Source organism: Callionymus lyra, chromosome 9, assembly GCF_982586985.1.
Source record: "Callionymus lyra chromosome 9, fCalLyr1.hap1.1, whole genome shotgun sequence".
Classification (NCBI taxonomy): domain Eukaryota; kingdom Metazoa; phylum Chordata; class Actinopteri; order Syngnathiformes; family Callionymidae; genus Callionymus; species Callionymus lyra.
Window position 1 is genome coordinate 836,024 of NC_141826.1, and position 26,122 is coordinate 862,145.

General features: G+C 38.4%; 1 pseudogene; it reads left to right on the forward strand.

Moving 5' to 3' along the window:
• On the forward strand, positions 1–24,254 carry LOC148071398 (uncharacterized; annotated as a pseudogene).
• The last annotated feature ends 1,868 nt before the right edge of the window (positions 24,255–26,122 follow it).

Here is a 26,122-nt window from a genome sequence, read left to right on the forward strand (position 1 = left end):
ATGTCCATCGGCTGGACCAGACTGGTCAAGTGGTGCCTGGCTGCACACGTCAGCAAAGTGTTGTGCCTCTGCTACATTGTCAGCCACGACTCCAGAATGCTGCATGGTGGACTCTCCAAGACGGGTCATCCTAGCCTGGAGATTTTTTAAATGCGTTTCAACATTTTCCCTTACACATGGGTTGGAGTGGAGATAACCACTGTTGTGCTCGCAGTGGTAAGCAGTCCAAAAACATGCATTCCAAACTGGTAGTGGTTGTGATTGCAACGGAAAAGGGAAATTAATGAGACACTATTACATGTATCTATATGATATATTCTACTTTTTTAATAAAACTAAAAAAGTGTCTTTGCATTCTCATTATGTGACTTAAGCACCGATGGCTTGTCACGGAGCAGTCCTTCCGGGTGGCTCTTCCAGTCGATATTCCGTAGTAGGTTGTCAAAATGCCATTGAAATTGCTCTTGCAAAACGTCTGTGCAATTGACTTCATCAAAACTAACGACCCATCACAGATGATCATTTTAGGATTTATAGTATTGCTCCCATATAATCTTCTGTGATCAGTCATGAAGGATGCTAAAAAGAACTGCACAGAGGCTGTTGTGTAGTCGCAAGTAAGAAAAGTTGCAATAGCAAAAGATCCTTGTGTTGGGTTGCTGACAACCAACTCATAAATATAAAATAGTGCACGTATCCCCTGCTTCTTCATGATCCTCCACACTTGCTGTAATGCCCTGAAGCATGTACCTGTGTTTACAGCAACAAATTGCCGTGACCGCCCTTGGTTTTTAATTTTTTAATAAATACTGGTAGTGTAATTGTTCACATTTTCAACTGTTCAATATCTAACGGTAAAACGTTAACATGGGCGCAGCCATTTTGGAAGCTTTTGTCAAAGGTTAACTGACGACGGAAAGAGCCAAGCAGTTCCGAGTGATGCACTCGTTATATCAGCGTCTCGAAGGCGGTATGGTGTCTGGAGAATTTTGGTCAGGCAGCAAACTTTAAAAATGCTGAGCAAGGAAATGGTGAAAAAAAATGAAAGACGAAGAATTACAGGCTGTTGGGAAAAAATGAAGCAAAATACAACTTTTTTTAGGTGAGTTTATTTCATTGTTTAAATGCAGTGCTAAAATGTTTGTTTGCCCTCGAAACTTGCCAGTTCCTAAACCTGTTGATGTTGTTTATCTGTGTGTTTATTTTGATTCGTGGCTGTCAGCGACCAAGTGTATATCACATGTGGATTTGTATACTTTTTTGTAAACATTGAATAAAATCCATGGTGGTCGTAGGGTGATGGAATAATTTTGTTTTTTTTCTGGGCAGTGCTGCAGTTTTGTTTATAAAGTAACCACCCCCTGGTGTAGTTATTTATGTCAAGGTATCACTGTATTCTATATAATTTATTTGGATCAGCTAATTTATCCCTACTTACCTTACCAAATACTGCAAACTCATACATAGAGTATAACATTTAACAACCATTTTAAAGTGATTGTAGCTTAGAGCAGTATTAATAAAACATGCATTTGATAAATCATAAACAATGACAAATATTAGATACACCTTAAAAAAACTCATACAGGCATATTACAGATGTGTTATGTTATCTTTACATTATTTAAAACAATTGAATATTTATACATGTAATTGTTTTAAACGACATTTTAAAAAAATCCCACATTTTTATTAATTGCATATTTCTTATATCAATAGAAAAATACTGCTTAATAAATAAGGCAACACGATGTAACTTCACCCTTTTCTTCCCATAATTTTTTCGATGTAGCCTTAGCTAATTACACATTTTCACTACTACAAACTTACACAATTAAGTGCTCACCTGGGGACGCTTTTTCTTCTTTTTTTTCATTTGAAATCAATTATTGAACTTAAATGTATCTATAGTATTGTAGAGATAGAACCGAGGAAGAGGTGATCAAATACATCAGAGGATTAGTTAAAGGTGGGAGTCACTCTAAAGATAACCTCATATCAGAAGAGTCTATGCTAAAGGAAGGGCAGGAAAGCATACATCCACCTTTGACTCCATTAAAACTCTCACTCAAAGCCCAACCACAGCCAACATGAGCTCTGCAAGAGGTCACATTGAGGAGAGAGTTAAAGATCTGTGGACAGATTGGAGAGTCTGGGCAGAGAGACACGTTGTCTTACTTCAGCTTGGTCCATCAGATTGAGAATTTGCAGTGAAAAAGGACACTCAGAGACTTGAATAGTGGAAGCGGTTATTAGGGCTATTGTTCCAGAAATGGCTTTACAGGACATATTAGAGATTAAACGTGGGCTGACACTTATTCAACTGCTCACTATCTTAAAAGGAAACTAAAGGGTGGACAGCCCCACTGAACTATATAAACTCCTCAATATTGTGCAAGAACCCAAGGAAACAGCCCTTAACTTTGTATTCCGTGCCATCGAGCTTAAAGAAAAACTTTAATGGAAAGAAGTAAATGAAGTGATTCAATCAATTATCAGTCACTTCCTTTCCTCAGCAAGAAGAACAACAGATGAAGATTTGTTCAAAAATGTCAACCAAGCGTCAAAGCTAGAAGATGAAAGAATGGAGAAGCGCAAGTAGTCCATAACATCTAAGATCCCCAAGGTTCAAGAGCTCCAAACCGAGTGCCAGGCAGTTCGGACAACTGTTCATAGTTACTCTGAGCCTGTGCTGGCTATGAAGGCAGATCAAATCAGGCATGCAGCAGGTACCAGTGAAACTCCGCTAAGATTAAAAAAAAAAGTTTCAAGCTTGTGCAAAACAACAGAAGACTCTGGGACAGGGGTAGTGTGTACTGGGCGTAGAAGGTTGCCTTTGCCAGCCAACCGAATCAGCAATGTATATGTACAAGCAGAGGTTGGTCGACAGGCTCAGGGCATGCTGCTTTCAGCTAATCTACCACCAGAGGCTGTGATCTACAATTAAGTGCTGGTACGAATTCCAGAAACCGGAGGGCTATTCGTATTTTCGCCATTTTAGGGACTAATATGACAGGCCACAACATTTTTCTAAAAAGTTATCAAGTCGTTGGGCACCTTTAACCAATCGAGAAGGTAGTTGCAGCTGATGTTCAGACAAAACTAAGTGGCGTTACACATGAAGTAAAGAAAAAATGCAGAAAACGAGTCACAAAAATCCATTACACAAGAAGATCAGCCATGGGACCCAACGGTAGATCTCCAACACTTGCTGCAGAGCAGATGTTGCAGGAGGAATTTGAGGCCTTCGCAAGAGAAAGTGATGATGTTGGCAGTATACTATCCCTGAGAATGCAAATAACCCTTCATGACTCAAGCCCCGTACAGAAAACCTACATGTTTGTCCCAAAACCACTTCACAAAGAGTGGTAAGTAAAAGTATTTGTTCGACCTGGTTAGTGTTCATGCAAACATTCACACACACACAGATAGCTTACCTGGTGGCATGACGCCACAGAAGTCACAACTGGCAAGACAGGGCGGAGCTTATCAGGGGCTTAAGTGGAAACCTGGTCGTGGGCTTGCGGTCATGTGACCAGGCGTCATTTTGTTTATTTATCGCTTTATTTTGACGGGTAAATGATTTCATAATTGGTTTTGGAACATGTTTTTATTTAGTTTATGAATGATAATTAATCATCATGAAAGCCCAATGATACCATTTATTGTTAAATCATTTATGATTGGGGAATTATTTCAACCACACCCCTGGGAGGGGCTTAGCAGCTAAAAGCAGCATGTCGGCTGCAGAAGAGGTCACTCTTTCTCCTGAGTTGCACAGTGGAGCAACAAGGATCTAACCCACATTTAATGAGGAGAACGTTACACACCTGTTGGTGAACCCTAGCTACGGAAGAACTGGGATCAGGTTATGTTTTTTTGTTCTGTCTTATTGTAAATATTTTTGGATTTTCTTTGGTTTCCTCTCACTATATATATATATCGAGCACCATTGGACTGGAAAAATAAATGCACAGTTGACTTGCCATATGTGAGATTTGTGATCGTTTTTCGAACGGGACGAGCCATGCCACACAGTGCCAGACCGCCATCCAACCGAGGATCCAAGACATGCTGGATGAACTAGGTGGACGCCCCTAGTTTTCGGTATTAGACCAAGTCACGACCCAACTGCCTTCATCACCCCCTGGGGGCTCTATGAATTTTAAGCTTACCCCAAAGAAATGTGAACTGTTCAAGCGTAGAGTAAAATTCCTTTGGAAGCTCGTGACAAAATCCACCACAGTTGGCCCCAGTGATGGCTTTAAAGGAGAATACATCTGCAACTGTTGGAGAGGTGTGTCAACTGCTTGGGTTTCTATCCTATTTTTGACCTTTTATTCCCAATTTATCTTGCGTAGCCCACCACCTCTACAGTCTGCTGAGTCCCCCCTGCTGCTGAGAACAGCACTGTCCAAGTCACAGCTGCTAAGTCCAAGGAAAAGTTTTGAAAAGTAAAAGCCATTTATGATCACATACACCCATTCAGTGGACCAGCTCCCACCAAGAGATTTTGTGCCATCTTATTGACGCTCTTACAAGACCCCCTGTCCTTGGTTACCAGGGCTTTACAGAGCCCTTTGTATTACATTGTGATGCATCGCAAGTCGGGCTAGGTGCTGTTTTGTACCAAAGACAGCAAGGGGAAATGAGAGTAATCGGCCATGGTTCTCGCACTCTTGAGTCCAGCTGAGAAGCTATACCACCTACAATCTGGTAAACTAGAGTTTTTGGCATTGAAGTGGGCTATTTGTGAGCAGTTGAGGGATTATTTGTACCATGCACCGTCATTTGTTGCATACACCAATAATAATCCACTGACCTACGCATTGACAACTGCAAAGCTCAACGCCACAGGCCAAAGATGGGTCGCGGATCTGACCAACTACAACTTCACCATACGCTACCGTCCCCGCAGTAAAAATGCTGATGCAGATGGACTGTCAAGAATGCCACTGGACTTCGATAACTACATGGCAAGCTGTACTGCTGAAGTTGGACAGGAAGCCATAAGTGCATCAATGTTGTCGCAATGGAACGGAGAGATTCCTGTCAAGGTGTTGGAGTTGTCCAAGTTGAAATACTGTCCAGAGTGCTCTGGTAAAAGTCACAGAGTCAAAGACCAAGCAGGGCAGAGGTATAGTCAGAGAATCCCGCTGCACTGCTCAAGCAATGGTTAAAGCTTCACATCGACCAAGATGGTGTCCTGCACCGCAAAACAACCCGTTGAGAACAGCTACTGGTCCCAAAAATCTATCGACCCTTGATTTTGAAAGAGCTCCATCAAGACATGGGCCACCTAGGGGTAGAAAGAAGTTGAACACTTTGTGACTGGAGAATGTGAGTGTATTAAAAAGAAGAAGCCAAGTAAGCAGACCTCTGCACCTCTGACCCCTATCCAGTCAAATTATTCATTCCAACTTGTGTCCTCCATCTTGAAAGATGTAAGCATGGCTATGAATACATACATGTTGTCATGGATCACTTTACAAGGTTCACCCAGGCATATGCGACTAAGAACAAAAATGCAACGACTGTCGCTGACAAACTTTTCAATGACTTTGCACTAAAGTTCGGTTTCCCTGTTAGACTACACCATGACATGGGAAGAGAATTTAAGGAACAAGCTAATGGCGAGATTTCAAGAGCTCTCTGGGATCATAGGCTCACACATGACACCCTTTCACCCACAGGGTAACAGACAGGTGGAGAGATTCAATTGCACATTGCTGTCAATGTTACGGACTTTAGAGGACAAGGAGATAAATGATTGGAAAGAGTCACATGCCAAACTTGTTCATTGTTGTGCACTAAGAGTGAGGCAAGAAGGCCCCATTGACCTTCTCTTTGACTTAAAACAAGACAAAGCCGACGTTGACTATGACAACTACCTGATTTGCTTGAAAGAGATTGCAAGAAGCCTACAGGTTGGCTTCTAAAACAACGACCAAGGAAGCAGTTCACGGAAAAGCCTATTATGATAGGCGGGTAAACGGAAGAGACCTCCATCAGGGAGATAGAGTCCTTCTCTGAAATCTTACACCTAGAGGTGGACCTGCAAATATTCAGTCTTACTGGGAAGACCAGATATAAAGGGGGGAAGAGAGGAAAGCAGGTGAAAGTCCTCCGATTCACTGTAAGGTCATTACAGCTAATGTAATTGAGAGATTAATACGTTCTGGAGGCCCCTGGACCATTGAAGTGTGTTGAAATTCTGATTAAGTTAAGCAAAAATATCAGGAGACATTTATTTTTGAAAGTGTGGCACTTAAATAGTTTTCCCCTATGTTAATTTATTATCCGTTATTGTAGTGGTGTAGTTTTGACCAGCAGGGGGCGATCGGTGCCTTTAGCATCGAGCTGAAACTTACTTCAGAAGAAGTCACGTCAGCTTCATATTGTAGCGCACCGAACTAAACGTCCATTGTGTTACTGTTACAGAGAAACAAATAGATATTGCACTTGAAATTGGAATTCGCCCATGCTTTCTAAAAGTGTAACATCTGCTTAAATAATAATTTGATACTGTTTAATATTCTACTAAATATACAATTTATATTTAAATGAACAGCACATTTTATATCCAAAAAAATGTTTCCAAATGCATCCATATGATAGATTTAACATTCATCTTTAATAATGTATAGTTATTATTTACAGACGTTTACAAATGTTTATTTTATTGCTGTTAAAAGGGGTAATATTGGTTAACACCAGAATTGAACATAAAGCTCACACCAAAAACAGTTAAATGTCTCATGATTTCATCATTTCAAGTACAATTTTTATCTATGCTATCAAGGTATCAAATCAATATTGAATAAAATGAACTGAATAAGAATGTCATTTAGATTTTTAACAAATAATTTCCCTGTATTCTACATTTAATAAGTATTGTTACAACACAAGAAAAGAAAAAACATTTGAATTTGCATATAACCTGATTGAAGGATTAATTGTTTTGTACTCGTTCGAGTTGTGATCTCTTGTATGTTTCTTCCAGGCAGATTCAGCTACAATAATGCTCTGCCGTTACGCACACTGTAAATTTAGTGTTGGCTGTGATTGCGGAAGCGTCGATGAGCTTTACTCCAGTTAGCAAAACCGCCTGCAAAGCGAAGGGAATCTGGTAATAGCGACAAGGCACAGACAGAAGATCGGTTTGCAGATTTTTTTCTAATGAGCACTAGAACTGAAATGTTTTTGGTAGTGTGTGATGCCATTCTGTACGGTAAATATTTGTCTTAGTGGGACAGTAGTGAACTTTTCATAGGTCTTGTCGAGTCGGAGTAGACCTCCTCACAGACGCAGTCCACGCTAAAGGAGTCTGAAAAGGTCTCTAGATCGTCACTGTACATGCTGTTATTATTTGGGAACCGGTACACAAATAATTGGCCCTATTATTTGAGTGAGTGAGTGACTCTTTGTTACGTCACGTCATCAAATGATGGCTGATGGAATGTTTGACCTGCATCAGACTCACCATTTTACTTTCGTTTACTTTCATTTTATTGGATTGGTTTTCACTTGGACATTTCCTCATTCTTCTTCACGGCTACCGTAATGTTCTGTCAATACGCGTCTGATGGCTTGACTGTGATCATGCCATCTAGTGGCTTAATGAGTTGGAAGACTTACAAGTCACAGATTTTTGCAGATTATGTGCTACGATTGTCAGAAAAAAAAAACGAGACTTGTAAGTGGCGGATCTGTTTAATTGCAACACACTGCAAAATAAGAATGCTTGTAATTGCTGATTCAAATGTAACATTTAGTTTCACACGCAGAACTTAAAGCTTTACCCATGTTTTTTGGGGGTTTTGTAAATTAAAATGATATATTTACAAATACAAATGTTTTTTCATACAAGTTTGTGGATATCACAACAGACACGCACCATTGAATAATTTCAGATAACACTTAATAATCACAAGTTACAAATATACTTAGACAAATTTAACTCCATACTAAATGGCCTTCAAACTAGCAAGAGTTTGCTCGAAAGTCCAGTAAGAGAACCACAGGCCCTCTTAATTGATAAAGAGGAACAGAATTAAGGCATTAAACTGTTACAACCTTTCAGCAAACCTGATGGATCACAGAGATATCCTTGTCTTAAAAGAACCATTTATTCAGTTTTCTATTCCTATTCAGTTGAACTTCTGATGACTAAGTGCTGTAATAAAGGTCTGAAGGTCAATGCTGACTTAGAGGATTGGCTTGTTTTAATTATTTATTTAATAGTCTGAGTGAGGTTGTGGGTTGGTTGTGTTCCTTTTTTGTTGTGTTTATATATCATGTAAACTAAGTTTTATAAAATAAACGGTGCCATTGTGTCTTTCAATAACGTGAGTAATATATATTTGTTAACATCTAAATACATTTGAGCAGTATAAAATGAACACATTAGATGATAACTACTGTTGAAGGTGTCTCATGTTTAAGTATTACATTGGCATTGTTTTTATTCAGATACAAAGAATAAGATTGTATAAATAGTATTACCTGTGTACAGTATCTGTTGGTCATCTGTGCAGGATATTAAAACAATAAGCGCTTGTATAATGTTTGATTTTGAGACAATACGCCACAACTTTTATCACTTTTATCCCTAAAACATTTAGGAATTCTATACATTAGTAAAAATAAACAAGTACTTGTGTTTATTTAGGTAACGCTTCACTTTGCTGCAGGTTATAAATCATTTAAAAAAAAAATGATGATCTTGGATAAAATATAGATCATAAAAAATAATGGAATAAATGAGGCACTGAATGACAGAATGTTTAAAATATATATATATATATATATATATATATATATATTGACATTCTGGGGTTTTCATAAGCTCATTACAATCTTATTGTAGATATTATAGACATACTGTATGTTGTCTCGTCTCTCACAACTGTGTACTTGCCTGTGCCCATGTGCAGTATAGTTTTCAAAACATGCTCTTTTTTTATTTTAGTTACTTCACGTGACAGGTATAAGATCATTCCTTATATGCCCGAATGATCTTATAAGTGCAACTTGGTGTTTAATAACTAGCTGTGTTGTTTCTAATTACAAATAAACGAAATGCATTGATCTGAACATTCTAGCTAACTCCCGTGTTTTATTAAATTACATTACGCTGTGTATTTTATGCAAGTCATGTTTATAATTTGGATGTGTTACAGATGAGTATAAAAACATGCCAGCTAACGGGTATTTAAATATGACACAGTTTAGAAATCAGATGTCCAATACAACTCGGTCTGGCTTAACTTTCGGTCTGAAATGACTCGCTGCAGCTGGATGCATCTTGGACCTGGAGAGGGCACCGCAGCTTTTTCTAGAAAACAGTAAACAGACTTGGGTTTTCTTTATTTAATTCATAATTGTATTTCTTCATTTTCACACCAATATCTGTGTATGGCTGTGAAGCAGCAAAATCTATACCAGCAGCATTACCTCCACTAAATATTAAGTGGTACTACACATTAAGGGCATGTTAGAAGATTAAAAAAAATTACCTTCTTATTTTGGATATTAGCTTGAAATTGTTCATAGTTGTATTAATTTGCTCAGAGAACTAAAGAGTTAAATCATAGGGTCACATTATAAACTTTCCCCAATAGATCAACGTTATTTCAAGAATTCTACGTGTCTCTAGCATAAGTTCAATTATCTAAATTGCACAAAATTCCTCTCATCAATCCACACTTCTTGTTTCACCCATTACCCATTACTCTATTTCTCTCTCTCTCCTTTGGAAACTGTTCCAAAGGTAAATGGATGCTATTATAGTAAAGAAAAAGACAGGATAGATTTTGGCTGCTGGCTTAATTTAAGAGCAGCTAATTGGTTTATACAGCAGTCTTTCAGCACAGCCTGGTTCATCCTCCATTCATCTGTCGCATTTGTGTCAGAGCAGGTGGTAAACTGCACATTTGCTTTTAAATGCTACAGATGGTATGGAAAGTTGGAATCATATTTTGATAAAGCATTTATTTCCTCCAAGACCCATTGTTTAGCAATGAATTTTCACATTTAGTAACTGAGGATACATTATCAGATCAACCACCTTATCAACAATAGCTTGTATAGAGTATTTTTTTTAATGTTAATTAAATTATATTAGTTAAACCTCCATAATTAACTCTTTACATAGCACCTTTGACAAGATGGCGCCCCCCGAGGCGGACGTGTTTGTACGACCCACTCAAAGATGCAGGTTTTTATCGTTTATTGTATATTTTTTCATGTTTTTGCAACGCCAGAGTGCCACACAATGATTACATACAGTAAAGGAACACTGCTGGACATTTACAGCTCACAGGAACACGCAGAATTCAATGGATATATACCACCCAAGCTGCAACTCATTGTCCGTTCCCGCAGACATCGCCATCACCCCAAGGAGGCCCCGAAGCGACTGAGCATGTCAGTGCGTCCTGCCACAGAAATGTATTGATCATTATTACCAAACTAGACTATTTTAATGACGTGTGTGAAGTGTGTATGATGTAACCATCTGACCTGCTTTTAACATGTTGACCCCTTCCACCTCTGATGGTTAGTCCAGCACCTGATATGCAGAACATAGAATTGCATTTTAGATTATTTCCATGATGGGATGTGCTGTAGGTTTACAAGTTTGTGTTCACTATGTTACAAATATTACTCACTTACTTCACATTTAAAATCATACGTCAGGAACCACAGAGAGAAAGGTTTCATGTCAAGCAGGTCTGGAGTTCTGGGCAGTTCTTGCAGGTCACTTCCATGCAAAAACAAAACAAAAACATACTAGTGCTCCCTTTTAAATATAATAAATCAATAAATACAAGCAAGTATACTTGATCATTCAGAGATAAGCTCTCCATGTTTCCTTCATCCATTGTTTGATGGTGTTTCCATCTGGTTTACCTCTTTATGCTGGAATTTAAAATACTTTTCATTATTATTTTATATATATTCTTTCATTTAAAGAAAACAACAACAGATCAAATCCCTCATCCAAAAGGGTTAAAATAAACGTATACTTATATACTTAAATACGATAAATATGTTATCTGTATTAATATGCGGAAGTGATAAATGAAATCAATATCTTGAATATTAATAAAATAAATCGCCTACCATGACCTACCAATATAGCAAACTTTTTATTGGAATATAAATATATTTTCGTCCTTCAAAATAACAAACAAAATACGCGTGAGAGTTACATTATAATTTAAAAAGTTTTAGCAAACTAGCTCTCGTGTTAACGCACCACGGAAAGTTACATTACACGCAATCAAACCTTATTTCTGAGTCTTAAAGCAATAATGATATCTTACCTCAATAGACGAGTGATGCGCACCTGGTTCCGTCAAGTTACAGCACAAACGTGAGCACAAAATGCTATCGATCTTTGTCAACAATTGTGACGTCAACATCCGGAAGTTGCGTATGCTGCAGTTAGAAAACTTTCAGCTGCACGATCAGCTGATTAGTGTGTGTGACGTCACCTCTGCAGGATCGCGATTAATGTTGACAAACGTCACGTAGACGCTCATAATCGCAGCTAAATAAAAAGAAAACATATGTCCATAAACGCAATCTCAATGAAAGATTCTATTTTCATAGGAAAGCGCACCGGATTATAAAGAGGATCAAGTGAAATAGCACAGACTTTATTTTACTCATTCATAAATCACTTTTACAGGACCTTTTAAGCATGTATTAATCCGCGAGAGCCTCTTGACTTCCGCGATGCGTGAACAATCAAGGCTTAAAAAAATTAAAATTAAGCATTTTTTACCGATTTATGTTCACTCTGTACCTCCTTAAAGTGGTTTGAGGTCGTTAAGCACAATCGGGGTTAGAATCACACTGTTGACATTAAACATTTCAAGTGCGCTTCATAGTGCTAGAATTACGGTAGCCAAATGACAACAGCGACACGTCACGTCACGTTACCATGGCAACGAAGAGGTGGGCGACGCGTCAAATGTAACATGGGTCGTTTGAATCCGACGTCGAGGGGTGCTCTGTATTATTACTGGGTGACCCGGGTAGGCGAATACCGACGTTTTTGTCCCCCCTGTAACGTTATCTTAGGGACGCCAGGGGGACATTGCACGGCGTAGGACGGCATGACGCCTTGGGTGTGAGGACGTGTTGACTAATAATATGCTAAAATGACAAAATATGTAAACAATCAGGTATAGATCAAAGAGATATTGGGGGGTATTATAGATGATTTTGATTGTGAAGAGGAGGATTTTGAATTGGATGCGGGATGGAGCCGGGAGCCAGTGGAGCTGTACAGGAGTACAGGAGTGATGTGATGGATGAAAGGGGGTTCTGGTGATGATGATGGCAGCTGAGTTCTGGACCAGTTGAAGTTTAGGATTTTTGGGAGAGGCTGTATAGAAGAGACTTACAGTAATCTATACGGGAAGTGACAAGGCTGTGAACAAGGATGGCGGCAGTGTGAGTGGTGAGGGAAGTAGGTAGTTGGTTGATGTTGCGCAGATGGAAGTAAGCAGACCGGTTAATGTTGATGTGGGATTGTAAGGACATTTTATAGTCTAGAGTGGGGGGCTCACCATGAACACAAATATTCCTCTCGTTTTATTCAGCTCTGTACAAATTCCCGACCTGTTTATTGCAGATGGGTATTTAAGAATTTGGTCAAACCTACTCAACTATGATAACAACATAAACCAAGTGTCCAAGAGGGATTTTATGCAATTCCAGAAATCCCGGGATTCTGTGTGTTTGAAACAAAAATAAGTTAGTTTTTTGGGTTGGTCTCTTGCTGTTTTCTCCACCTCTCTCTTGTGGAGTTTGACTAATGGCAAACGGCGCTGGAGCTGATCAATTGATCACCTGCGATAATTGGCTGGGATTTGTGTATCTTCGCTTCTATTTGGATTTTTTTCCTTTTGCCCTGATGCCTAAGTGTTTAAGTTGTTTTTTTGAGATTATTTTACACCCCTTTTTTCCCGTTATGTTTTCAGATTCCCTGTTCTGGTTAACCTTTCCTATTGATTCCCTGAGTCGCAGGATATTTCGATTTTTGGACATTTCATGTAAGATTTTGGTCTCCTCTATGTGTGTTGTGGGAGATGAAATCTTGTTGGTTTTTGTATATTTATACTCTCTGAATTGTACATTTATATATTATCATTTCTGCACAATAATGTTTGTGACATTTTAAATACAAATAGCTGGTTCCGGAGTGAATATTCAACATCAAACTATCTTTAACCCAGTTCATTAATCTTACCTCTGTAGAACACAGAATATATCACAGATAAAAATTAAACAATTTTACATGAAACTGGGTGAAAATAAACACTCAAAATAAACACTTTACTCACTGGAAGAGTGATCTCAAAGTCCAAAATATCGCCTGCTGACGAGAACATAGCTCATATTATTGTTGAGGAAACCTAGCTGTCAGGAAATATACCTTAAACCTGATTGTTTACATATTTTTTCATTTTAGCATATTATTAGTGTATATTCTTATGCTTTAATATCATTTTGTAAATAAACATTCATCATGACTGAGCTGATGTTCATCAATAATTCACAATCATCAATATAATCTATGATTTAAACCTGCTATTTTCCACTAATTATTATTTTAATTTTTTATACATTCAAATATCGTTTCTCATTTACACCATTGTATAAGCTTTCATAACAAAGCACAATTATGATTTCAAAATGTCATTGTCAATAGTGATAAACAACATTTTAGTGCATTCTTGAATTTACACAGACTCACACAAACATGCTCAGGATCAGGTGAAGATTTTCTAAATATCTAACACAACCCATGAATTTCCAGTTGTTTTGCACACAAATTCATTCGGCTCACACTTCATGAATGAACCCATTTAAGTGCCTCTTAAATTGATCATGGACCTTACTTGTACTCACAAGTATGTGTCTGGATTATCTCACTTCTACAGCTTGTCTACATCATTGACCTCAAAGTGCCCTGGAAGACTGCAGTGGAGGAGGACCACAAGTGGATGAAGCCAAAGTATGCTCAGCTGGCCACCAATGTACAACAGTAAAGCTGAAATGCACTGGGTGTGCCCAGTGGAGGTAAGCTGCAAAGGGTTTGTGGCCATTTTAAAGATTAAATACCATATGGTGAGAGATTTCTGTTTTACATTTTTTTTAAACTGACTTTAATCTGACTTGATATTGTATAAATATTGCTTCCCATATGCCACTTTGGTCCACATAAACTTCAAAGAGCCATTTGTTTCCTAGCCGCAAAACCCTTTGACTTCAAAAATTAAATATAAATTCCATACAATATTCACTTTCTCAGTTTGCCTTTTGCTATATATAAAAAAACTAGAAATAAGAGTTTTAGAAAAAAATGTTGTTCATTTTAATGTTTTAATGTAGCGACTGGAGCTCAGTTGTCTTCATCTTTGTCCAAAAAGACACTGAAAAACATCAAAATACTGGTCGTCTCTAACGTCCCTTTTGTATTGAAGCATGGACATAAGAATAATTGATCAGAAAAATATTTGACTCTAAGCCTATATTTTAGGCTTGTTTTGTGTGGATAATACCAGGCTGTCAGCTTAAATCTCTTATGTTGAGGCTTCAATACAAGAGAGTATTTCAATGTATTTGAGTGTCTTTTTGGTCGAAGACGAAGACAACTGAGCTCCAGTTTCTACATTAAAATGAAGATACATTTTTTTCTATAACTCTGAAAATACAGATTACTCTGAAAACAATCCCAACCCTTAGTCAACATGAGGGTGAGGAGAAAATATGTGACATTTGAATATTGGGTATATTATCACTTTAAGCATTGATAATTATCATAACAATGTTTTGTACTGTATATTTACTCCAATTTTTAAACTGAGTCATGGTTGTTTTTCTCTGGAGGGTTATATATACATTAATTTACATCACAATAAAAGTATCATCATCATTATATTATTATTACTATAATTTCAACAATGCAGAATACTAAATAAAAGGACGTTAAAAATGGTATGATTTGATATCAAACCTTATTTATTATATTGTACATGTTTGTAACTGACTGACTTGCTAAATATTTTCTATGTAGCTTGAAAGAAATTATGGTTTAATAGGTCTTGATTTTTTTTAAAGGTCTGCACAAATTTGAAATTACATTTTGAACAAACTGAAGTAATAAACTATAACGCTCTTTGGTTTGCGTGTTACTTTTGTTGAGACAGGGGAGGAAGGGCCTAGCCAGTTCTGTGTTGATGATTTTGAAGAACTAATGTTGTTCTTATATCACTACCACTATACACTATACCTTAACAATTTTGGTTGATTAAAATTTTTTACAGTTTGCTCGTTTTTCATGCATCATGGAAAAAAAACGCTATGAATCCTGATATCCTGTTTTATGCTGTGGTGTGTTGGGGTGGGAATGTGTCCAAGAGGAGTGTCAACAGGTTGGACAGGTTGATCAGGAGGGCTGGCTCTGCTGTTGGCATGAAGCTGGACTAATTGGTGACAGTTGCAGAGAGCAGATCACTGGACAAACTACCGCCAATCATGGATGATGACAGTCATCCTCTGAACACTCAGTGAGCAGAGAAGCAGATAGAGTGCACAAAGTCTCCTTCCCAGATGCAAAACAAATAGACTCAGGGACTAATTAATTCCTTGTGTTATTAGATTGTATAATTCTGAGTTTGGGGCAAAAGTGGAGCGAAAGTATCTAAATATGATTTTCTATTCTGTGATAATCCTTGTCTTTGTTATTTGTCTTTGATCTAAATTCTTTATCTTTAGACTTAGATTGTGTCATCTTGTACTTTCTTTTTATAGAAACTTTGTTCTTGTTCTTAATTTGTTTTTATCTATTGTCTGTGTTGCTGTGTGCTAATTGGAAAAACAATTTAAATAAAGTTCTATCCATCTATCTATCGAATTAATAGATTTCAGATAGTCGGCCAGAAGTGTTTGTAGAACTGAACTGGAAACCAGTTTTGGCCTGGAGACTTATTGATGGACATCTTGTTAAGAGCTATGAAAATTTCCTCTGGTGATATGGGCCTGTCTAAACTATTTAAAAGTTTTTGTTGATTTCAATCCAAGGTTTGCTGTGCCGAGAATGACCGACCCTAGAGTGGCAGCTGTAAATATATACAACATCAGTTAACCTTTTGTGATCTATAAGAAATATTATATAGGGTTATGTCCAAGTATGCAATATTGTTATGAAGGATGATAAATGACTTATGTGTAAACAAATGTCAAAATGTAAAAATAAATAAATAAATGTATGCAGAAGACTGATTTTTTTTTTTTTCTTTTTTCCCCAAACAACCCGACCCTAATTAATGAACTCCGTGAATCTCACAGTTCTAGCACCAGCTCATTTACCTCAGTGGTAGAGTACTTTCCTCTAGACCCAGAAGTCCAGGATTGACTCCGACCTACTCATTTTCATTTTTCCGTGTTTTTAAAAAGAAATGTATCTTAACGTTAACGACAACTTTCCGTCTTCTTCTTCCCCAACAAACATTAGCGCAGCACAACTAAATACATTACACACTGGACTGTGATCTTAACTAATTCACATCTATATCAGATCATAAATTATTAGCAATAGCATGGACCCGGTCCATCTTCCCAGGATTTTCCAAAGTTAGCTGTGAAGCTAAGATAAGGTCTCAAGGCAGTGGTAGTTGATCCAAAGCTTAGACTGGTGTTCGACCAGCCCACTTAATTTTCATACGGAAAAAGAAATGTCAAAATGACAAAATTTCAAGTTTATAAATAAATGTATAAATGTATAAATAAATGTATAAATGACAAAATGTGTATTTATAGGTGAAATAGCTCCATTCTTTGACAAAACTAAATCAAAAGTCATTTACTTATTTTGATAGTATATGTATCCAGGTAAAGAATACTAATACATAATTTAAACTCTACTACTGGATACATTTTGGAGATTATTTCTGAACTGTTTCGATGGTGTTGTTTTACCATAGGAACTATCCTAACTCATTTTACATATCAATGTAGCTTATGCATGAGTTTGTGACTTTGCCATGGTCAACTGTTTTTTCTAGTTTATTGTATTTAAGTACTTATTAGTTCTGCTAGTTCAAAATTGTGACGCTGAAGAAGGGTGACGGATGTCACCTGAAACATCCAGATATAAACTCAGTAATTTAGCAAGTAGTAGAGTTTAAATTTTATATAATACATGACATGGTGTAGTCTTAAAAATTTGATTTTACCTTAAAAGTAACATCACAAAAGAAAGGCAAGGTTTACAAGCAAATACAGTTACTTCAACCCACATGTGGGACTATGCGTACATTACCCATAGAATGTCCTGTTTGTAACCCATGCAAGAATGGACTCTTCTAACAACACTACATTGCAAAAATGTTACCCCCATCTGTAGTGCAAAAGCTACTCCATACCAAATTCTAGATCACCAAAAGTATACCTTTTTGGACTAAACACAGCAAAATATGAGTGGCGTATTGCAAAAGGGTAAAACAACTAAATATTAAAACTGAAAACATGTGTTTCCAAAGCATTTATGCTGAACTCCAGATTTGTTTGAAATGGGAAACACTATGAAAAGCTAATTTTCCCTCCTACCACGAAATATAACCACCACAAAAGTAGCTGCATTATTCTCCCCATACAAGTAGTATAGGAGTGAAATATTGAAAAAGGCAACAACAATATATTTCACTTCTATACCTGTATGGAGTGAAATATAATAACACAATATTCGCTCACCATTTTATTGTGTCAAAGATATCTTCCTTGGGGACAACAGGACGGTAGATAAAGTAAGTAAATCATTTTCTTGGAGCCAATTTCTTGAAGCTTGAAGTGCTGGGTAACCCAGAACTTGAATTTTCTCCCATCTTGGCACTTCACCCACTTGTCTAGTTGTAATGCTTGTATAGCCTTGTCATATCTTGCTCTTCAAGCATTCTGTAGAGTTTTGCTTTCTGCTGCTGCTCATCCGCCGGAGGGGGAAATTAGCTCTTTTATACCGAATTACTAACTTATGTTTTTTTCTCTTCCTAAGTTAAAAAATTAGTATTGTGCTTGTCGCATTATTTGAGGTCTAAAAACATAGCATCTTATTTGTTATTTTGACCATTTGTCATTTTCTGCAAATAAATGCCCTAAATGACAATATTTTTATTTGGAATGTGGCAGAAATGTTGTCAGTAGTTTATAGAATGAAACAAAAAAATTCATTTTACTCAAACACATAACTAGTAGTAGTAAGTAGTTAAATCAGAGAAACTGATCATTTTGCAGTGGTCTCTTAATATTTTCCAGAGCTGTATATATTTATACTCAAATGCTTTACACTTACAGTGGCTTGGACATTGAGCCATTCTTTACCCTCAATTGCCTTGGTATGCCTTTTTGCTCAGGTCACTGGGTCACTTTGACACATAGACCGCATAATAATTAAATCAAAATCCCTGGCAGGACCAATATTTTGTGCGATTCTCCATTATAATTTGGGGATGTTGGATATCATCAGTTTGCCTGGTGTTTGGTAGAGAACTAAGCAACCAAGGTTGTAGTTTCCTTCCAAGTTCCTTTTTAAGCTTATATTCAACTTTATTGGCCAGATGGGTTCTCTCAGAGTTAACACAATTACACATCCTATTGAAATAAATCTCTGTGACTTATTTGGGTCTAGAATGTCAAACTAAATGTCAAGGGAAATTAGACAGTGAAACAGACAGAACCGCTGGGAGCCAGTGTGACTGACAAGGATGACAGCACCCAGTTGGTGAGTCGGCAGTTAGCTTGTCAGCTACAGCAAAGTGGCCAGAGATCCCAGCTGCTTAAATTGCAATTGCACATGAAGCGACAAAGAGGATTAAAAAAACAGACATTCTAAATAAAACTTAAATGACAAGGAGTACTGCTTATTGTGATGCTGCATATTTAAAAAATTGTGAGTAAGAATGGAAAAAATATTTTCTGTCTGCAGTGTCGGACTTTAAAGCAGTAATTTATGGCATTGTTAGATTAAAATTATTACGAAGCGGGACACATCCCGGAAGGGGGGGGCTAGGAGACGGAAACCCCCACCCAAGAACATTTGAATGATTGGAAAAGGAAACAAATTAGGAAGTACTCTCCACAGGGGATCGTGGCACATGGAGCTTGAAGGAACCAATATGGAGATTGGTGAAGGACCTCCCGGCCCGGAAATTTGCCTTAAATATAGCGATGTTTCTACAGTTCGAGACCTTTTCTCCCGGGGCTATTGACATGTACAGTCGCCGAGAGAAAGTGCGACCAATCGATCGTAAAGCTTGTATTTTGTTTGACTTGAAGCTGTGAATAAACGACCCGTGACACTCTGCATTGACCATTTTTCTCCACAAAGCGAAGAATTAAGACCCGGAAGCAGGAAGTGACAGCGTGTTGGAGCGACCGGAACGGACTCCTGTTTTGATCGTTTTAGCATGTTCATTACATTACTATTTGGCATTGTATTGTGGCCAGCTATGATAAATGTTTATTTTCATAATTTATTATTTGTGATTAATTGGAGTCATCAATTTGTAGATTTCAGAGCACATCACTAGACAGCTGTTGTCATTCTGAAAATAAAAAAAGAAATTAGGTGTTGAGTTTGATGTTGACAGGGAGGGGAGCAAACGAACAAGAGAATAAGGTGTAATCAACAGGAAGGTCATTAATGTTCATCAATATCTTGGAGCAACATGTTTCAGGATAAAGAAGACAGAATAAAGCAAATTCTAAAATGTGTAGATAACATGCAGAGAATAACTGAATGCCATGCTGAGATAATGATCTTATTTTTTCCCCTACTAGCTGACAGTAATTATAGAGCACCATGTAATAATGAAATGTCGGAAGCTGGAGATCATGCACCGCAACCAAATGGAGGAGTCATTTTATTTGTATTTTATCCCTTAGCTCACTCCTTCATATTTTGTGTATTTATTAAGGTAACCCTTGGAGGTAAAAATCATCCAAATTAATAAAACAAATAATATTAACTGCAGCTGTTTCTACACATCTTGTAGGGTCAGGTTTCAGCGCTCGCAACTTTCCTCTCAGGTTTTGGCCACTGTTTTGCTTGGTCCATAAAGGATATGATTTTCCCCATTTGGACCTCTGGCTTGTGATGCATGCACACATTAAGCTTTGTTTTGAGCCATTAGAGCAGCTCCTGGACAGTTGTGCCTTTATTAAATGTTTCTGGTTCGAGGGTTTGCTAGCTTCTTGGTGAATGAGGTCAGACCCATGGACCGATTCTAGGTCCACCGCTCTCGGGGTGGCTTACAACAGCAGTGTTGCTTGCTTACAAGGCAGAAGGTCGTGAACCACCGGCTGGTTTGCACTTCTAAAACGTCCTTTAATAGGGTCGCAGCCAAAGATATCTGTGTTGGTGCCTCCTGGTCCACCATTCTAACTTTTGCAAATAACCCAGACAGGGATGCAGGATCCCAGGGTCATACAGTGCAGAGGTACCCTGTACTCGTTGGTAGAACCATGGTAATACATATTAATGGGTTTGTACCAAGTAAACCTTAAACAATAAAAAGAGAAGGTTATTAATGATTCTAAAACTTCTAGTTTAAAAATGTGCGTATATGCTCTGCGCTTTAGCTTCGATAAAGTGTATTCATCTACACCCCTAAATATACAGCAAGAATGCACGGGGAAAAAAATGAGATCTATGAAGACTAAAAAAATAAGTCAGTAATCAATAGAAGCGTTTTAATCTCTAGATTAGCTCTTAGAAGTAAAATATGGATTAATTCTCCATGGAGAGACAATTTAGTTATTGTTGGTAAAATTCAATAAATTGTATCTAGCCTACAAGAATATGATGACTTCCTAGTTGGAAGAATTTTTAATAAAAGCATTTTTTTCTCAATCAATGCCTCAGGGTAGACAGCTGCTTTGACAAAGGTGCTATAGTGCAGTGAGGTAAAACCACACATCCTGTTTGTCCCAGATGAACACCTTGATTGCAAAGTAATTGTCTACAAAGTCACTCAGTGGAAATTAAATTTAAAAAAAAAAGAATATCCCAGTCCAATGCATAACATATGTGCTTCAAATCCAGGAAATCTCTTATTGTCCTTTCTACTACGTCATGCCTCCTCAGATATACCAATTATTCATTCTGTATTACATTTGGTAAATACACAGAGGTCATCATGTCTTGAAAGTTACAATTAATGTTTTTCTTTGCTGTAATTTACACTTGACTTCATTATAAGCAGTGAAGCTTTAGACTCATCACAGCATCAATTTTTGAGATGACATTTGCTGGGACAATAAATAACATACTATTGCCTCGTCCCGCTTATCTGCAGAACGCAAAATGTCAAAGGTGGTGTGGCAAGTGCCACAACCGAGATCCTGTGATTCTTCTCAAAAACAGCTTTGGCTTCAACTGAAAGCTCCAGATGGAGATAATGCAACATTGTGATAGAAGAAAAGCTCTGCTGCTATTCTAGAAAGATGGACAGATAAACTTTATCGATTCCTCTGGAGGTCTCTTTTAGGAAATTGTTTTTCCAGCGAGCACACAGCAACACAGCCGATAGATTCATAAAACAAGAACAAATGCAATAAAAATAAACTGCAAGATGACACAACCTAAGTCTAAAGATAAAGAACATAGATCTAAGAAAAATAACAAAGACAAAGGGTAAAAAGATTAACATGGAATGTCATCTTGTCTCATGCATCTCCTGCCCCCAAACTCAGAATGAGACAGCCCGAGGAATGAATGAGTCCCTAAGTCTATTATTGTTACATCTAGGAAAGAGCATTTGTGCACTCCATCTGCTTCTCTGCTTACTGATGACAGTGTTCAGAGGATGACTGTCATCATCCATGATTGGCGGTAGTTTGTAAGTAAGTAAGTAAGTAAGTAATATTTATTTATATAGCGCTTTTCGAGACCAGGGTCACAAAGCGCTTAGACAATCAAAACAATACTCAAAAAAAGTACATACTTTAAAGATCAAGCTAATACTGAGAACAACACAGGAGTTCGAGAAATTCAAGGAAAAGCCTGAACAAATAGAAACGTCTTAAGATGTTTCTTAAAGGAGTCAGTAGACTCCATCAAGCGCAAAGAGAGAGGAAGATCGTTCCAAAGCTTAGGAGCAACAGCCTGAAAAGATTTCTCTCCTCTGGTCCTGAGTCGTGTGCGTGGAATAAGTAGATTTTGATCCACAGACCTCAGAGCCCGAGCTGGGGTGTAAGGCTGGATCAGATCAGTGATGTAAGGAGGAGCCTGACCATGAATAGCTCTGAAAGTAAGAACCAGAATTTTAAAGTTGATCCTGAAAGAAACTGGAAGCCAGTGAAGAGTTTTAAGGATCGGAGAAATGTGAGTTCTCCTACTTGAGCGGGTCAGAATTCTCGCTGCAGAGTTCTGAATCAACTGCAGACGAGAGAGCTCCTTCTTGTTAAGACATGAAAACAAACTGTTACAATAGTCCAGACGAGAAGAAACAAACGCATGGATTACAAGCTCCAGATCATGTTCCGACAACATTTTCCTAAGTTTAGAGATTTTTCTCAGTTGAAGGAAACAGTTTCTGGTCAGTTTTCTGCAGTGTCGAACAAGAGACATGTCTTTATCAAATACAACACCCAGGTTTCTCAGGCTCAGTTTGACAGACTGACCTAAGTCACCCAAGTACTGACTCAACCCTGGAATCTTATCATCAGGAGCAATCACCAGAGTTTCAGTTTTGTCCACATTTAGCTGTAAAGTGTTTTCACTCAGCCATTGTTTGATTTCTAGCAAACAATTGACTAAGCTGTTCAGCCTTTGGGGCTCAGTTGGGTCAAAAGAGCAGTAGAGCTGGATGTCATCAGCAAAAATGTGATAAGAAAAATCTGGAAATCTCTGAATGATTTTACCGAGGGGAATCAAGTACAGCAAAAACAAAAAAGGACCCAGAACAGAACCTTGAGGGACTCCACACAACAGATCTGCCGATTCAGACCTCATTTGATTGGCAGATACACTAAAACTGCGCCCAGAAAGGTAAGATGAGAACCATTCTAACACAGACCCAGACAGTCCCACTTCATCCCTTAGTCTTCTCAGCAGGATCTGGTGATCAACTGTGTCAAAGGCTGAGGACAGATCCAAGAGCACCAGAACAGTGAATTTACCCGAGTCAGCCGACATCATGATGTCACTGGACACTTTCAATAAAGCTGTCTCCGTAGAGTGATGTTTACGGAAGCCAGACTGAAACTTCTCATGGATGTCGCTCTGATCCAGGAACAAAGACAGCTGCTCAGACAACACCTTCTCCAAGATCTTGGACAAGAAAGGGAGCTTAGAAATAGGCCTGAAATTACTGAGGTCAGTTGGGTCTAAGCCTGGTTTTTTGAGCAGAGGCTCCACAATGGCATGTTTAAATGCATTGGGAAAAACCCCTGTGGAAAGGGAGAGGTTCACCATATTGATAACCCAGGGGCCAATTACATCAAATACTTTGATAAAAAGCCTACAAGGAAGGACGTCATCTGAGCAAGAGGATGGTTTCATCTTGTTCACTAGTGCTGAAATATCACCCAAAGATACAGCAGTGAAGTCCTCCAGCAATTCCCGAGCAGCCGGGAAACCAGGGTCGGTGGGTGACTGTTCGAGGGAGGAATAGTTCCCGGCCAAAGTCAACGGAGCACCACCAACCCCTTAGCGTTTCGAACAGATTTTCTCCACTCGACAAGTCACCGGTCGAGGAACCTGCTCTGTTCATAGGCGATTCCATTCTTCGGAACGTTAAACTAGCGAAGCCAGCGACAGTAGTCTGCATTCCTGGGGCCAGAGCGGGCGACATTGAATCAAATTTAAAGCGGCTAAAGCTAAACGTAAATACAGTAAGATAATTATTCATGTCGGCAGCAACGACATCCGATTACGTTGCTCGGAGGTCACCAAGGTAAACGTTCAGTCGGTGTGTGCATTTGCACGAACAATGTCGGACTCCGTAGTGTTCTCTGGACCCCTTCCCAATAGGGCCAATGATGATATGTTTACTCGCTATTCATCATTTAATCGCTGGTTGTCAGAGTGGTGCCCCGCAAACGGGGTTGGCTTTGTTAACAACTGGAAAACCTTCTGGGGAAAACCTGGTCTGCTTAGGAGAGACTGCATCCATCCCACGTTGGAAGGAGCATCTCTCTTGTCTAGCAGTATTGACAGTTTTAGTGTAACGTGACTCAGAGCACAGATCAGAAGGCAGAACTGCAGTCTTCCACACTCTTCTGCCCTTCTCCCACAACAGCCACCCACCTCTAACCACATAGAGAGGGTCAATCTGACCCGCTTATTAAAACCAAGTAAAAATGTCAGTAGAAGAGCTATTAAAGATAATCTAATTCAAATAAATCTAAATCAAATAAATACTACCATTGTAGAGGACAGGAGAATTAAGTGTGGATTGTTGAATATCCGATCCCTGTCCTCAAAAGCTGCACTAATTAATGAACTTATATCAGATAAAACCATTGACTTATTATTATTAACCAAAACTTGGCTGTCTATAGATGATTACGTATCTTTAAATGAATCAACACCACCCAGCCACACTAACTTTAACGCCCCTCGACGTTCTGGTCGAGGAGGTGGAGTCGCAGCCATCATCAACTCATGTCTGTCAACCTTTACTAGACCACAATGTGATTTCAACTCTTTTGAAAGTATTATACTTAGCGTATCTAATACAACCTTGAGATCAGGTCAGTCACTTCTCTTTGTTGGAGTCTATCGTCCCCCTGGACCTTATTCTGAATTTTTGTCTGAGTTCCCTGAGTTCTTGACCAGCCTGGTGCTTAAATCAGATAAAGTGATTATTGTTGGTGACTTTAACATCCATGTTGATATGGTCCATGATAGCTTAGCTAACAGGTTTAACTCTATCCTGGAGTCATTTGGTTTCTCTCAGTATGTACATGAACCAACTCACTGCTTTAAGCACACATTAGACTTTTTCCTAGCATACGGACTTGAAATTAAAAATGTTATTGTCTCTCCTCAGAATTCAGTTCTTTCCGACCATCAATTAATAACCTTTGACTTCATTTTAAATGAGCCAAGTCTACAGAGCCGGAGCACTCTCAAAAGATGTCTGTCTGAAAGTGTCGTTACCAAGTTTATGGAAATAATTCCCTCTGTGCTCAGTAAAACGCCTAGCCTCAGTGTGTCAAGAAACTCTACCCATAGTCACCCAGACATTGATAACTTTGTGGGCAGTTTTACAGACTCGTTGCACAATACGCTTGACTTAATCGCACCACTAACAAAAAAGGCTGTTAACAGAAGTAGTCTTGCTCCCTGGTATAATCAGGAAACACGTAAATTAAAACAGGTTTCTAGACGACTAGAGAAGAAATGGCGTTCATCAAAACATAATGAATTCTACCAGGACTGGCAGGATAAGTTAAAAATATACAAGGCATCTCTTCGGAAAGCCAGAGCCAGCTACTACTCATCACTTATAGAAGCAAATAAGAATAACCCCAAGTTCTTATTCTGTACTGTAGCCAGGCTGACACGGAGCCATCAGTCCATTGAGCAGTCCATCCCTCCTCATCTCAGTAGCAATGACTTTATGAACTTTTTTAATCAAAAAATTGTAACTATTAGAGGAAAGATTCAAGACCTCCTAGATTCGTCTAATACAACCAGTGCAGCCTCACCGGTCACAGAAACTATGACTGATACATACTTTGACTCCTTTCTACCAGTGAGTCCTCGACAGCTGTCCCAGGTTGTTTCCTCCTCAAAGTCCACAACATGTCTTCTCGATCCTATTCCCACATGGCTACTTAAAGAACTGTTCCCCTTACTTAGCACTTTCATACTTGACATTATTAACCTGTCAATAACATCCGGCTATGTGCCTCAGATTTTTAAAGTTACAGTAATTAAACCTCTGCTTAAAAAACCCACTCTCGATCCAGAGGTCCTCACTAACTACAGGCCTATCTCTAATCTAGTATTCATTTCAAAAGTTCTGGAGAAAGTGGTAACGAGTCAGCTCTGTGATTATCTCCAGGACAATGATCAATTTGAGGTGTTTCAGTC